This window comes from Mya arenaria, chromosome 16 (assembly GCF_026914265.1).
Source record: "Mya arenaria isolate MELC-2E11 chromosome 16, ASM2691426v1".
Lineage (NCBI taxonomy): Eukaryota > Metazoa > Mollusca > Bivalvia > Myida > Myidae > Mya > Mya arenaria.
Genome location: NC_069137.1, coordinates 43,846,568 through 43,860,439, shown reverse-complemented (window position 1 = coordinate 43,860,439; position 13,872 = coordinate 43,846,568). Strand labels below are relative to the sequence as shown.

General features: G+C 36.0%; 1 long non-coding RNA gene across 1 annotated transcript; it reads right to left on the bottom strand.

Moving 5' to 3' along the window:
- Positions 1-8,620: 8,620 nt before the first annotated feature.
- LOC128222022 (uncharacterized) lies at positions 8,621-13,872 on the bottom strand. Its single transcript, XR_008259052.1, has 4 exons — positions 13,763-13,872; positions 10,593-10,700; positions 9,697-9,740; positions 8,621-9,008 (listed from the first exon to the last, which is right to left on the bottom strand). It is a non-coding gene; the product is annotated as an uncharacterized LOC128222022 (long non-coding RNA).

The window sequence follows — 13,872 nt, the reverse complement described above, 5'->3', positions numbered from 1 at the left end:
TGATTTTAGTTACGTATGGCTAGAGGAAGAAATTGACAACTATCGTATTGAGTTGATTCGAAAAATAATTTTTGATAATAATTACCAAAAATGGTACTCCGAAGTTAACAACCCCTCCACATTAACCAGTTATGCTCTATACAAACATACATTCGAAAAAGAAATTTATCTTGACTTAATAACTGAAAAACATTTAAAATACACTTTAGCGAAATTTCGAACATCATCACACCAATTGGCAATTGAAACTGGAAGATATACATACACCGCTCAAAATTAAAGATTTTGTAAATCCGGCAACATGAACTTAATCGAATCGGAATATCACTTTCTTCTAGTGTTCCCAACATACAAAGAACTAAGGAATAAATTGTTTAAAAAATATTTTTGCCATTGGCCAACTATAAACTAATTTAATATTCTAATGAGCTCAAAATCAAAGAAAACTATTTATAATATTTCAAAATTCCTATTCTATGCAAATAAAATTAGAATATCATAAAAACTTATTTTCAATAACTAAACATAGAAACACTTTTGTATAAAACGTTAACATTGTATGCTCTTGAAAATGTCTTGATACTGTTCTATTCTACCCATTTGATTGTATCATTTTGTTCATGCTATAAACATTGTATTGTTTTATGCAATAAACTATGGAACTGAACTGATAACTACAACAATCCTTTCCATTATGATCAATGAAGCGAGAAGTTGTCACAATAAAACTGCCACGAGTAGCAATTAGCGCCCCGGTTGTCGAATCGATGTACTGTATTTGTTATGAAATTGTATTGATTTGGGTACAAATAATGTTGAATTAGGTAACGATACATTTTTCATATATGAAGCTAATAGACTATTTAAATCATGTTCAAATTACTTGATAATGTTTAATAGAAGGATACAGTTGATAATTTGTGAAAATTAATGACATAATGTAATTGGAAACATGTATTTCTTATCATTTTCGAACACTAACATAGTGTATTTTCTTATCGCTGACCAACACGGTCAGCCTGTATTTGTTATGTATTTGTGATTTGTATTTGTTATGTTATTCGCTGACTATCACGGTCCGCCTTTTTCGAACACTTACATAGTGTAATTTCTTATCGCTGACCAACACGGTCAGCCTGTATTTGTTATTTTATTCGCTGACTATCACGGTCCGCCTTTTTCGAAACTCTAACTAACATGGATCGTAGATGTTGTTTAATTCGGAAATAAAACATTTAAAAAAAGTAATGTTAATACATGTATGTTACAATAGAAGGATACAGAACTTTGATCATTTGTGAAACTTAATGACATAATGTAATTGGAAACATGTATTTCTTATCGTTGACCAAATCAAAAATCATTAAAATTGAAAACTATTGTGTATGAAATTTGCCAGAATGCTTAGGCGACCAAGTGCAATGTGATAAATGGTCTTAATGGTATCACAACACTGTGTAAAAGCACCAATAGATATATCACAGTTTGACATTGAATTCATATGCCCACTCTGTTAACTGACTGAACAATTACAACTTAGGCTCAGAAATTTACGTATTCAGTAACTCGATCAATCCTTCATTCAATCTTGTGATCAATCCATCATGCTTTCATTTATTTAACCATTAAATCAATCAATCATTTCATCAATCATTTCATCAAACATTAAATCACTCACTCACTCACTCACTCACTCACTCACTCACTCACTCACTCACTCACTCACTCACTCACTCACTCACTCACTCACTCACTCACTCACTCACTCACTCACTCACTCACTCACTCACTCACTCACTCACTCACTCACTCACTCACTCACTCACTCACTCACTCACTCACTCACTCACTCACTCACTCACTCACTCACTCACTCACTCACTCACTCACTCACTCACTCACTCACTCACTCACTCACTCACTCACTCACTCACTCACTCACTCACTCACTCACTCACTCACTCCCTCCCTCCCTCCCTCCCTCCCTCCCTCCCTCCCTCACTCCCTCCCTCCCTCCCTCACTCACTCACTCACTCACTCACTCACTCACTCACTCACTCACTCACTCACTCACTCACTCACTCACTCACTCACTCACTCACTAACCCACTCACTCTCTCACCCACCCACCCACCCACACATACTTGCAAGCACCGCCAACTGAGGACACGCAACATTTCACATCCAAATGAGGACACCATTTTCCAGGGTGTCATTTCGAAAAATAATTACGTCAATGTGTTAAACGGACTTAAAGCTATCTGGGTAGAGGTTTAAATACGTAATCATTTTTTAACAAAACACCGCCAACCAGGGACATTGACACACCCAAAAAATGCGAACGAAACACCTCCAACCAAGGACATTCTGCCTCCGACCTCCAAATGAGGACAATTTATTACCAGGCAAATTTGAAGAAAAAAACAAAGCGGTTGTTCGGGAAACGTTATACGTCAACCTGTTCGTTGTGTGATTTGACTGTAAACCCTCATTTAAGAAAAAAAATATACTCGGACAACGAAGAACCCAACGGGGGTCACACCGACCTCATTGGTTCATTTGTTTAACATTCTGCATGGCGTTTTTTAACAGATTCCGTCTGTCATTCTTACATGTTTGCTTCCTTGATCCACATATATCCCTCGATATTCTTTGTTTACGACAAATAACAACTTCTAAATCTCAGAATCTGTCCAGGATGCACATTATCAAGTATGTTCATTCTAGATGGACCTTCGATTTCGATTTCATTATTCTGTCAAAGTCGACATTGTTTCTCCGTTGTGTTTTTTTCACTGGTCCATGGGACTCGTTTCGTGGCCGTTGGAGCGCTAGATGGCAGAGTTGGTGTCATCGACGTTGAAACACAGGCTCGCGGCCTTGGAGTCATGGTAGTTCCGGCGCTGGGTCGCGTGACGAGATACGTAGTCGTTTGAGCGCTAGGTTGCGGGGTTAGAGTCAGAGTAGTTACAGCGCTGGGTTGTTTGATGAGAGACGTGGTCATTAGAGCGCTAGGTCGCGGGAAAGGAGTCAATGTCGTTGAAACCATCGGCTTGTGATGAGACACGTTTTCGTTAGAGCGCTAGGTCGCGGGAATGAAGTCATGGTTGTTGAAACGCTGAGTCGTGTGATGATAGACGTGGTCGTTAGAGCGCTAGGTCGAAGGAAAGGAGTCATGGTCGTTGAAATGATGGGTCGTGTGATGAGAGACGTGGTCGTTAGAGCGCTAGGTCGCGGGAATGGAGTCATGGTCGTTGAAACGCTGGGTCGTGCATTTAGAGACGTGGTCGTTGGAGCGCTAGGACACTGGAATGGAGTTATGGTCGTTGAAATGCTGGGTCGTGCATTGAGAGACGTGGTCGTTGAAATGTTGGGTCGTGCATTGAGAGACGTGGTCGTTAGAGCGCTAGGACACTGGAATGGAGTCATGGTTGTTGAAACGCTGGGTCGTGTGATGGGAGACGTGGTCGTTAGAGCGCTAGGTTGCGAAATTGGAGTCATGGTCGTTGAAACACTGGATCGTGTAATGAGAGACGTGGTCGTTGGAGCGCTAGGACGTGGGAATGGAGTCATGGTCGTTGAAATGCTGGGTCGTGTGAAGAGAGACATTGTCTTTAAAGCATAAGATCGCGGGATTGGAGTCATGGTCGTTGAAACGCCGGGTCGTGTGATGAGAGACGTGGTCGTTGGAGCGCTAGGATCCGGAAATGTAGTCATGGTCGCGGAAACGTTTGGTCGTGTGATGAGTGACGTTGTTGTTGGAGCGCTAGGTCGCGGGATTGGAGTCATGATCGTTGAAACATAGGCTCGTGGGGTTTGAGTCATGTTCGTTCCAGCGCCTGGTCGTGTGAAGACCTGTATCACTGGTTGGGGTCGTGGTCGTTAAAGCGCTTGGTCAGACTATGCTGTCAATATACAAGATAACACTGGGCGGACACTTATTCTTAGTAAATCAATTAGGTAATTGTCCAGATAAGGCGTTGTACGTATGTAAATCAAACAGTTCAATGGAATTTCGCTAGATTTCGCTTATGTTTATTTTATTTAATCAAGTTCTGCCCGTAATCATTAGCTGCATTATGACTTTGAACTGCCATGATGCTATCACTACATGTGTTGTGGTTAATGAACTTAGTAAGATGAGATAGCAGTCACTGCACTTCTCAGTCAATTAATATGAACATTTGAAGAAACAGAGTGATCCGTGACAAGAGATCCGTGTGCGAAGCATGCAACCGCTTGGTTCTTTAAAGCACCGGCACTTTCCTTTGTATCACCAGAACAAGGCAAGAAATGTTTATTTGTAATACACGTGTGTTAACAAATGAGCTATTTTCCGACACGTTTAACATCATAATAAGCAACATCATAAAAAAAGTGCACAGCGGGAAAGAAATACAAGATATTAAATTTAATGCCGAAAATAGAACGCCACAAAGGCAATCATAAAATTGATTCCTAAATAGTGGGTGATTAGGAATTAATTGATTCACACAAATAGAAAAATTATCATTTTGGGCCAAGGCATAAGAATAGCTAGCATAAATATAGCCGTGATCCATGACAACTTTATAAATATTCTTATATATGGTTGACTTCGCCAGCATTCTACGATTTTGAATAATATATTTCCTTAACTTTTTTCTTAATTTCGAAAATAAATTTAGATAAAACAAATAGGACCATGGGATATTCATTTGAAAAACTTTGTCGCCAAAGACTGTGAAATCTACGGTCATTTTTCAAACTTGCATATTTTAAAGCATTTTAATACTGTACTTTGATAGCTGTATTGGTAGGGAATTTCTTATGCATTTTTTTTTCTTTTTCATAAGCTGAACTTCAATGAATAAAGATTTTTTTTTCAATATATCTATAGAGTCGTATATCACCCAATAGGGCGGTGTTTTACCCGATACAGTTATTCACACTATTACCAAATAAGTTTACGGTCGGAACGCTCGAACGAAATTTAACAATGAATTAAGAAATAATAAACATTTTACATGATCCCCGCAAGGGCCGTGTTTTCCGTATACAAATATCATAGGGCCTTACTTGGGCCGCATTTTACACTAGTTTACAGTCGGAACACCCTGACCATCTCCGCCATAAAACGACGGCCGAGGTGTTCCGATTGATTACTGTAAAAGGTTGCGTTGCACTAAACTTGTGATGCTTGGCTTATACCATATTTATCGAGTACCGCGATTGATTTGTGTTTATATACGAAGTCGATACATGTGTATTTATTGCAAATATTTACACCATAATAATAACTTAAAAGGTTTAAGTTTTAGGTAGGCAAACAAGCTCTGTCTCCGGTCACCTGCCTTAAAGTGACACTCTTATTCAAAATCAACTCATACCCATGTATAAGAAACATACATTTTAAGCGATAAACCTTTAACTACTTACTGAATAATACATATATGGAAAGTATAACTTACTGATAGCACGATTGTTATCGTGTATTTAATGGCTAAAAACGCAAAAATATTAAATGATTGGTGAATGCTAAAAGATTTCCTGTGATTAACAATAGTCGTATCAGGTTGGAATACCGTGTTTTCTGCAACTTTCTTTCAAATATAACTCGGTATCCTTCATAAGAACCATTGTTTTGACATTTATTCATCCTTTTTGGTATTTTTAAACAATCGTATTAGTTATGGTAAATCTTACATGGGTATAAGAGTGCATCTTTAAAAAAGGGTAGGTTTGACGCCAAATCATTTTTCAAGTTATTATTTTTATTACCAAAATTTACCCTTTGTGACCCAAAACCATAGATTCTGTGCTTCAAAACATCAGAAATTCCAGCATTAGAATCTTTGACATTATCTTAAGCCTAAAATACTTCAGTGTCCTACTTATGGTGAACACAAGCATAAATGTATAATGAAACTATGTACAATCCTCCAATGTATATCATTGTCATGGCAAAGGGTTACTTCATTTAATGGAGCGATATCTTAGTAAATCATCGTCAGGGTGCATGTAATGTAAATTCATGCATATAATTATGTATGATTATTAAATTAATGCAAATTAATAACCAGTTCTCTTCATTATAATAGCAGGGTTGCAGACCCTTTAATGCTAAGAAATATCAGCCTCGACTATAGGCAGATAAATTACCCATTTTTTACTTTCAAAAATCCATTGTTCGAGTGCTCTACACTTATTCGAAAAATCATGTAATGTTTGTTCGAGATTTTCTCAGTTTGTTCAGGCGCGTAGGAGCTGGTACCACATGGGCCGTGGCCGCGGTCCCAATATTCTAGCTAGTAACGGCAATTGGGCCGCCAAATTTGATACCATTTTTTTTTTAAATTGTATTTCAAATGAAGCTATGCGCATATAGATTAATACATGTCTGACACGATATTGAATATACAGGTCACCATGGCATGATTACTCTAATTGATTAAAATGAATTTAATGTGTGTGATTTATTAATTTGTGACTATTTGTGACTGTTTGTATTTGGTACAGAAATAGAAAATACTAGTATTAAATGTGTGCTTACAAACGTGTCCATAACATGTGTATTACTGTTTTATCATATTAGCATTTTCTTTCTCAGTGAATAAATGTTACCAAACGATATTAGTTTTAGATCTAACACCTATTTGAAATGTAAAAAGGTTAAAGGAAAAAAACAACATGAAAACAAAACCTGAACTCACTGGAAATCGAGTCTTTCAATGCTTACAATTGAAAATAATCACCAGGGCGTGACACGAGCCCACCCCTTCCGCGGACCAAATGTCATTTGGAGTCCTTTGCGCCTGATGTGTTCGTTTCGAAAGATACCCCGCTTGGTATTTTCCTAACTGTAAACTTTATTTCTATTTTTGTTCCTAGATATGATCGTAAGAAGAACACATGGATTGATTTGTTCGGCCCCTACTCACCCCCCCACCACGCCCTTCCATCCGGACTAGTCAGAGCCATTCATGTATCTTAGTTCTGGTCCATAAACGAAATTCAATCCACCAGTGTTAAGTAATGTTGAGGCTCTTTGCTACTTGAAATATTTTTTGTCTTCGGCGAGTAGGATATGGCTGCCTTCAAATGGATGGAACTTGGAAAGGGTGTTTTAATGTATTTGTGAAATGCTTTTATTATGTTGTTGTTGCTATTCATTGAATATATGATCAGACCATACTTTTTGCATTTTTGATGCATGAAAAATGCCTAATTTAGCGACACCGACGGGTATCAATCCAGCGAATTCGTACGGTACTACAGAACAGAAATGTTGTCGGTGCGTTTATAGGTCAAGCTGGTAAAATCTTTCTCACTGTTTCTTTCTAAAAAAGTAACACCTCTGCATATTGTAACTCTTATATGGAAGTAAAACAGATAGTCATACTAACTGCCCTTAATTTCAATGGCTATTTCAGCGTGTGATAACGACTGCGTTGAAACAACTGAATCACCCAGTGTGTTACATGGGACTAATACTGTAATTTAATGCGAACAACGCATCATCTTGTGGAACTAAAATGACTCCTTTGCACTTTATGGATGTGACACAGATTTCAGAAGTATTTTATTGGTCTGATTGTAATACTGTAATAGTTAAGTGTCAATTAACAGAAACTTCAGATGGATGGATATATTTATATAGCTGATCATTACAAGACAGGTATTAAATACGAATATATCAATACTAAGTAATCAGTATAATGTAGACAAATGGATACAAATACATGTCAAAAGAACCTCGGATACATAACATGCTCGGATATGTGAAATAAGTACATAATTATCAATAGCCGGAAAGTAGATGATTTTTATCTCCAAAGAGCAGAATTCATACTTTTATTTATATGATAAAATATGTTGAAAGTCCACTTTACACAACAATCACTATTAAAGCTATTAAAGTCTAAACTTGATTGTCAGACTTTCCCCTGTTAGTTAAAATAACTTACAAGGCATATCTTATTTCAACATTGAACCTTGATCTTGCCAAGGTCAACAAGAGCGCCATGAAGAGAACACCAGCGCTCGTCTGTTTTTTTCTCCTTCGAAAATGAGGCATAACTCAATACAAACTAAAGCCAGAGTTATGCCCCTTGATGTACACATGCATATTGTCCCTGGCAACATCTTAACCAAGTTTTATTTAAATATGAAGTGATTTAGTTACTGTCCTAGGTAAAATACTGCATGATGCCCACAGCCCTGACAGGTGCCAAGGCATATCACAATACCAAGATACTTTTTTCTGAAAATGTTTCTTTTAAAATAATTAATGCACATCAAATTTCAGAAATAAACAAATCTTCATTCATTGGCTCTAGATACAATTCAACCAAACAAATACTAAACGTTTTGATAGCAAACAGAAGAAAGTTAATACATTTCTGTTTGACATGTTCATACATGATGATATTTCATTTGCATTTCATCAATTTATTCAACAACACGAAAAACATCACATCACTGAGAAGTGACAGAAGCATTCAATACAAAGCAATACCACACACCATTATTTACCATGGAACAAAAAAAAACAATTGAATACACTGCAGTGTAAATGACCACAAACATCATGGACAATTTTAGCAAAATCACCTCCAATTGAGGACAAGTTATTACCATATTCAATTTCAAATTTTTAATTGTTAAAAAATAAATAAAAATAGAACAATATCCAAAGAAAATGTCAATCACTGATGGTATTCAGATATAAAGCTTAAATCAAAATGCAATCTAGTCTATTCTATAATTTAAAGTATCTATTTGTTTAATTGTTTGCTTTTTGATGAGCCTATTGCAAGGCCAGTTGCCTTGTTCTAATGTACCCTTTCACCATTGTCCTTGATCGCCTGGCAAGAATTGGATACTTCTTTATAAATTCTTTATAAGTTCAAGACATTCTAACTTATTTTTGGTGGAGTATTAAGCTTAAAACACTTTTTAAGGCCATTTTCTACCACGTCTTCTTCAGCCTAGCTCCAAGGTGTTCTGACTGTGGCTGTTCGTTTTTCCTAAAACACAGAAATACAGGCTATTTTATAGACAAAAAAAATCACTATATTTTCATCTATTTTGAGCACTAAAATATGAAAGTGTGTTCTTGATAGTCCTCTTTAGGACAAATAACCATAAAATCCTATATTAAAACATGTTTTATCAATTGAAGTTGTCTAGGAATTAGCAACAGTGCCTCTGCAAGTCAATATATAAATATGACCTGTATTCAAGATGATGTGTTTTCACTGATAACCTTTATATTATTTGATTTCTTAATTTGTACAATAAAATGGGCACGGTAAGCAAACTCATTTTTCTGTAGCACTGACCTGAGCAACAGTCTTACAGTGCTATATAATATACATTGTTGTCCATGTTAAACATGTTTGACTTCAGGATTTTATTTGATATGTAGAAATTCAATTCAAGGCCTTTCTGTTAAATACAATTAGATATTTTCACTGTAACTTTTTACACTGATCAGTAACATGACACACATTCTGGCTAATTTAAACACTGAATAGGTTTTTTTAAGATTACAAATATGGTTGTTACACAAAATTAATTGTACACTAAGGAAGACAACAGAAAAGCCTGATCACAAAAGTGCACTTACTCCTTTACAGAAACAACACTTTTTAAATCAAATTTGCTTTAAGAATAGAAATTTCTAATTGTTACAAATTTCAATATGATTCTTACATGGTTTGTGCCAATCCCAGCATTTACGACTGCTTCGAGTTGACCTATGGAGACAAAAACATATTATATATGCAAATAGGTCTGCTATGTTTCTTAACGCTAACAATTAATGCTATTTATAATAATGAAACAGGTGTCTCTCGACAAGTATTATTTGAATGAAATTGATGTACATTAACAAAACCTCTTTCAGAGGACTTTTCTAAAAATATCACCTCCAATGGAGGCCAGTTACTTTTATTAGACACCATGCCTGTATTGAGATCTCAGGTATTTCAAATTTCCTTGATGCCTATTATTTAAAATGCAGTACTGGTTCTGAAATATTGATGGTGTAGTGTTTTTAATACAGGAGATAATTTATCTCAAACACACACACACAACTATCTCTACACAACTAGGCTAAAAGAGACATGTTGCAACAAAATGACATAGTATTTTGTCTTTTGAACCTCTGGTATTTTGATTTTGTTCTGTGGTAAGCATAATACTGAAAAGAAGTATTCAGCTTTACTGATTGTAAGCACATACAGGTACATATATTAAACATTTCGGTTAATGATAATGTTATTTACATACAATGATGTACAACCAAAATTGTGAAATGACCTTCAACCTACGACTAGAATGATGTCAAACTGATTTTAATATCTCTGGTGGTTTGAATTTCTTATTTGTTAAGCAAATTTCTACATGTAGTCATCACCTCAAAAGACAATGAATTTGGTCGAACACCCATTGATGTCCAAATGAAGACACTTCATTCCAATCACTTTTAACCCATTATGAAAACTACATTCCAAGACTAATTCTTTTACAACAAGGGCAAATCTATACATGAAAACATCAAATATCAGGCACCCGTTCATCTTATATTATAAAAACGATAAGTGTACCTATTTCAGTCCCTGGTTGATCAACGGAGGCATCAACATTATCAACATCCACATCATCAGCATCCACATCATCAGTATCATCAGTATTCACATCATGGCACTGTCCAGCTGCAATACAAAAACATCACATCACTGAAAAGTGACAAAAGCATCAAAAACAGAACAAGATTATACATTATGGTATTTACCATAGAAGAAAAACTACTGAATATAGTGCAGTGTGAATGACCTCCAACTGAGGACAATTCTAGCACAAACACCTCCAATTGAGGACAAATTATTACCTTTGGACAACACATAAAACTATTTCATAAATATCTCTTGTTTCAAATATCATCCTAATCTAGGCACTTCAAACAATTTAGTCTTTAAGACAGGAGGCACGTTTAAAGAAAGTATTTTAAAGAAAACCCACTGACAACCAATATAAAAAAAACTTCTGCAACTTCTAGTTAAGAAACAAGAGCTGTTATAAGACAGCGCGCTTGACTACGCCGCTTTGACTTAAAAGTGAAAACAATAACAATGTTATATGTGCCTGTCAAACACAATAAAACAATCAAATTAAAAAAGTGAACAAGAAGCGGGATGTGACAAAACCAGGTTTTTAATGATTGGCAGAAGAGATTCAGTTTCAATTGCTTTCTTCTATCTTTAGTAGCAGTGACCTTGATGACATGGGCCCCAAACACAATCCCATGGAAGTCCTCCATAAACTCTTCCTACATATTAAGTTTGGTCACAGTATGTCAAACATAACTGAAACAGTAATCTATTTTTAGTAACAGTGACTTTGACCCAAGAGGGCCGAAAGGCAATCCATCAAAGCTCTGCATATTGTCCTATATTCCAAGTTTGGTCACACTATGTCAACCCTTACTTGAGATATTCAGTACCGGTACTTAGCATATTTCTATTTTTAATAGCAGTGACCTTGATTCCATGGGCCCCAAACACAATCCAATGGAAGTCCTCCATAAACTCTCCCTACATATTAAGTTTGGTCAAAGTGTGTCAACCATAACTGAAACAGTAATCTATTTTAGTAACAGTGACTCTGACCCAAGGGGGCCGAAAGGCAATCCATGAAAGCTCTGCATAAACTTGTCCTATATACCAAGTTTGGTCACACTATGTCAACCCTTACTTGAGATATTCAGTACTAAGCATATTTTTATTTTTAGTAGCAGTGACCTTGATTCGATTGGCCCCAAACACAATCCAATGGAAGTCCTCTATAAACTCTTCCTACATATTAAGTTTGGTCAAAGTATGTCAACCATAACTGTTACTACATTTTCCTGTTCTACAGAAGTTCATTACTTTTATTTGGATTGGTTTTTCTTACTGCTTAAAGACCGACTGAATTAGTTTCAGTAAGTTATCTGTCCTCTGAAGGTACCTTCACCATTTTTACTTTCCTGGGCTCTGTTAAGGTAGTGCGTGGCTGTGGGCCACTCACATTTTTTCATATAGGTTTTCCAATTTTAAAACTTGATTATTGTACCTGAGATGTTAAATTTCTCTGATTTTTGATAGTTAGAAATAAATTACTTGGAGTTTATTTTTTTATACTGTGTTTGTCAATTTTTGACACTCGACAGAATTGTTTCAAACTTACAGCCTAAAGTTGCATTATGGCTTGCCTGAGCAGCTAGGTATATCGAAGGCATATATTAATTTCATAGTTAGTTTGGTTTTTACAGTGTTATTTCCATTTGTATTTAATTAATGAACTTGAATAGATTGTATAAAAAAATGCAAACATCTCAGTTGTTCTTCACACCCAACCTCCCTGCCTTTGCCCTGTGTCGAACCTGAGGGTTCTTGTAACCGCCCGTGTGGCTTACTACTACTTGTTGAGGTTAGGTTACACAGTAATCTATTTTTAGTAACAGTGACATTGACCATAGGCGAGCGAAGTCAATCCATGAAAGCTCTGCATAAACTTGTCCTATATACCAAGTTTGGTCACACTATGTCAACCTTTACTTGAGTTATTTAGTATAAGCATATTTCTATTTTTAGCAACAGTGACATTGACCTAGACCATAACTCTAGGGGCCCTAAACACAATCTCAGAAAAGGTCTCTATAAACTCTTCCTATATACCAAGTTTGGTCTATTTATTTCAAACCTAGCTAAAATTATTCCATTCATAAGGTGACTTTGACGCTGCCTCCCACCAGCCGCCCGAACAATGACGCAAGTTGACATTCAAATAACTGGTTTTCCCTTTATGAAAATGTGGTTAAGAATATATATAAAAATGTGCCTTTCAAAAAAATATAAAAAGAAAAATTGAAAAAAAAAATCATTCCCATAATTTGTATTAAGGGTTAAAATGGAGTTATGTTCCTTGTTCTAAGATGGTCGTCAATAATTATGCAAAGTATTAAGGGCATTGAATGAAGGGTATAGACGTTTTTTTTATTAAAATCCCAACTTGCCCTACAACTTTAACCTGCCCTTTAACTTTAACCTGCCCTAAAACTTTAACCTAGGTCAATCAGGGGCCATAACTTGTATTAAGGATAATATGGAGTTATGTAACCTCATTGTGTGATAGTCCTAAACAATTGTGTGAAGTATTAAGTCAATTGAATGAAGGGTATTGGACTAATAAGTGAAAATCCCAACTTGCCCTAAAACTTTAACTTGCCCTAAAAGTTTAACCCAAGTCAATCAGGGGCCATAACTTGTATTAAGGATAATATGGAGTTATGTTACCTCAAAGGGGTGATGGTCCTGAACATTTGTGTGAAGTATTAAGTCAATTGAACAAAGGGTATAGAAGTTGTTAATAAATATCCCAACCTGTCCTAAATCTTTAACCGCAGTTCAATAGTCAATCAGGGGTCATAATTTGTAAAAAGGATAATATGGAGTTATCTAACCTCATTGTTTGATGGTCATGAACAACTATGTTAAGTATTAAGTTAATTGAATGAATGTATTGGACTTCTCTAAGTGAAAATCCCAACTTGCCCTAAATTGCAATTTCTAACCGGACGCTGACACTGGGGTGAGTAGTATAGCCCTCCTAATTCTTCGAATAATCGGGCTAAAAACTATATTCCAAGGCTTATCATAAAACATTTTTTTTTTTTGCAATTTTGCTCAAATATCAGGCACAAATTTATCTCATATTATAAGAAAGATAAGTGTACCTATTTCAGTCCCTGGTTGATCAACAGAGGCATCCACATCATCAGCATCCACATCATCAGCATCCGCATATTCAGTATCATCAGTATTCACACCATGGCACTGTCCAGCT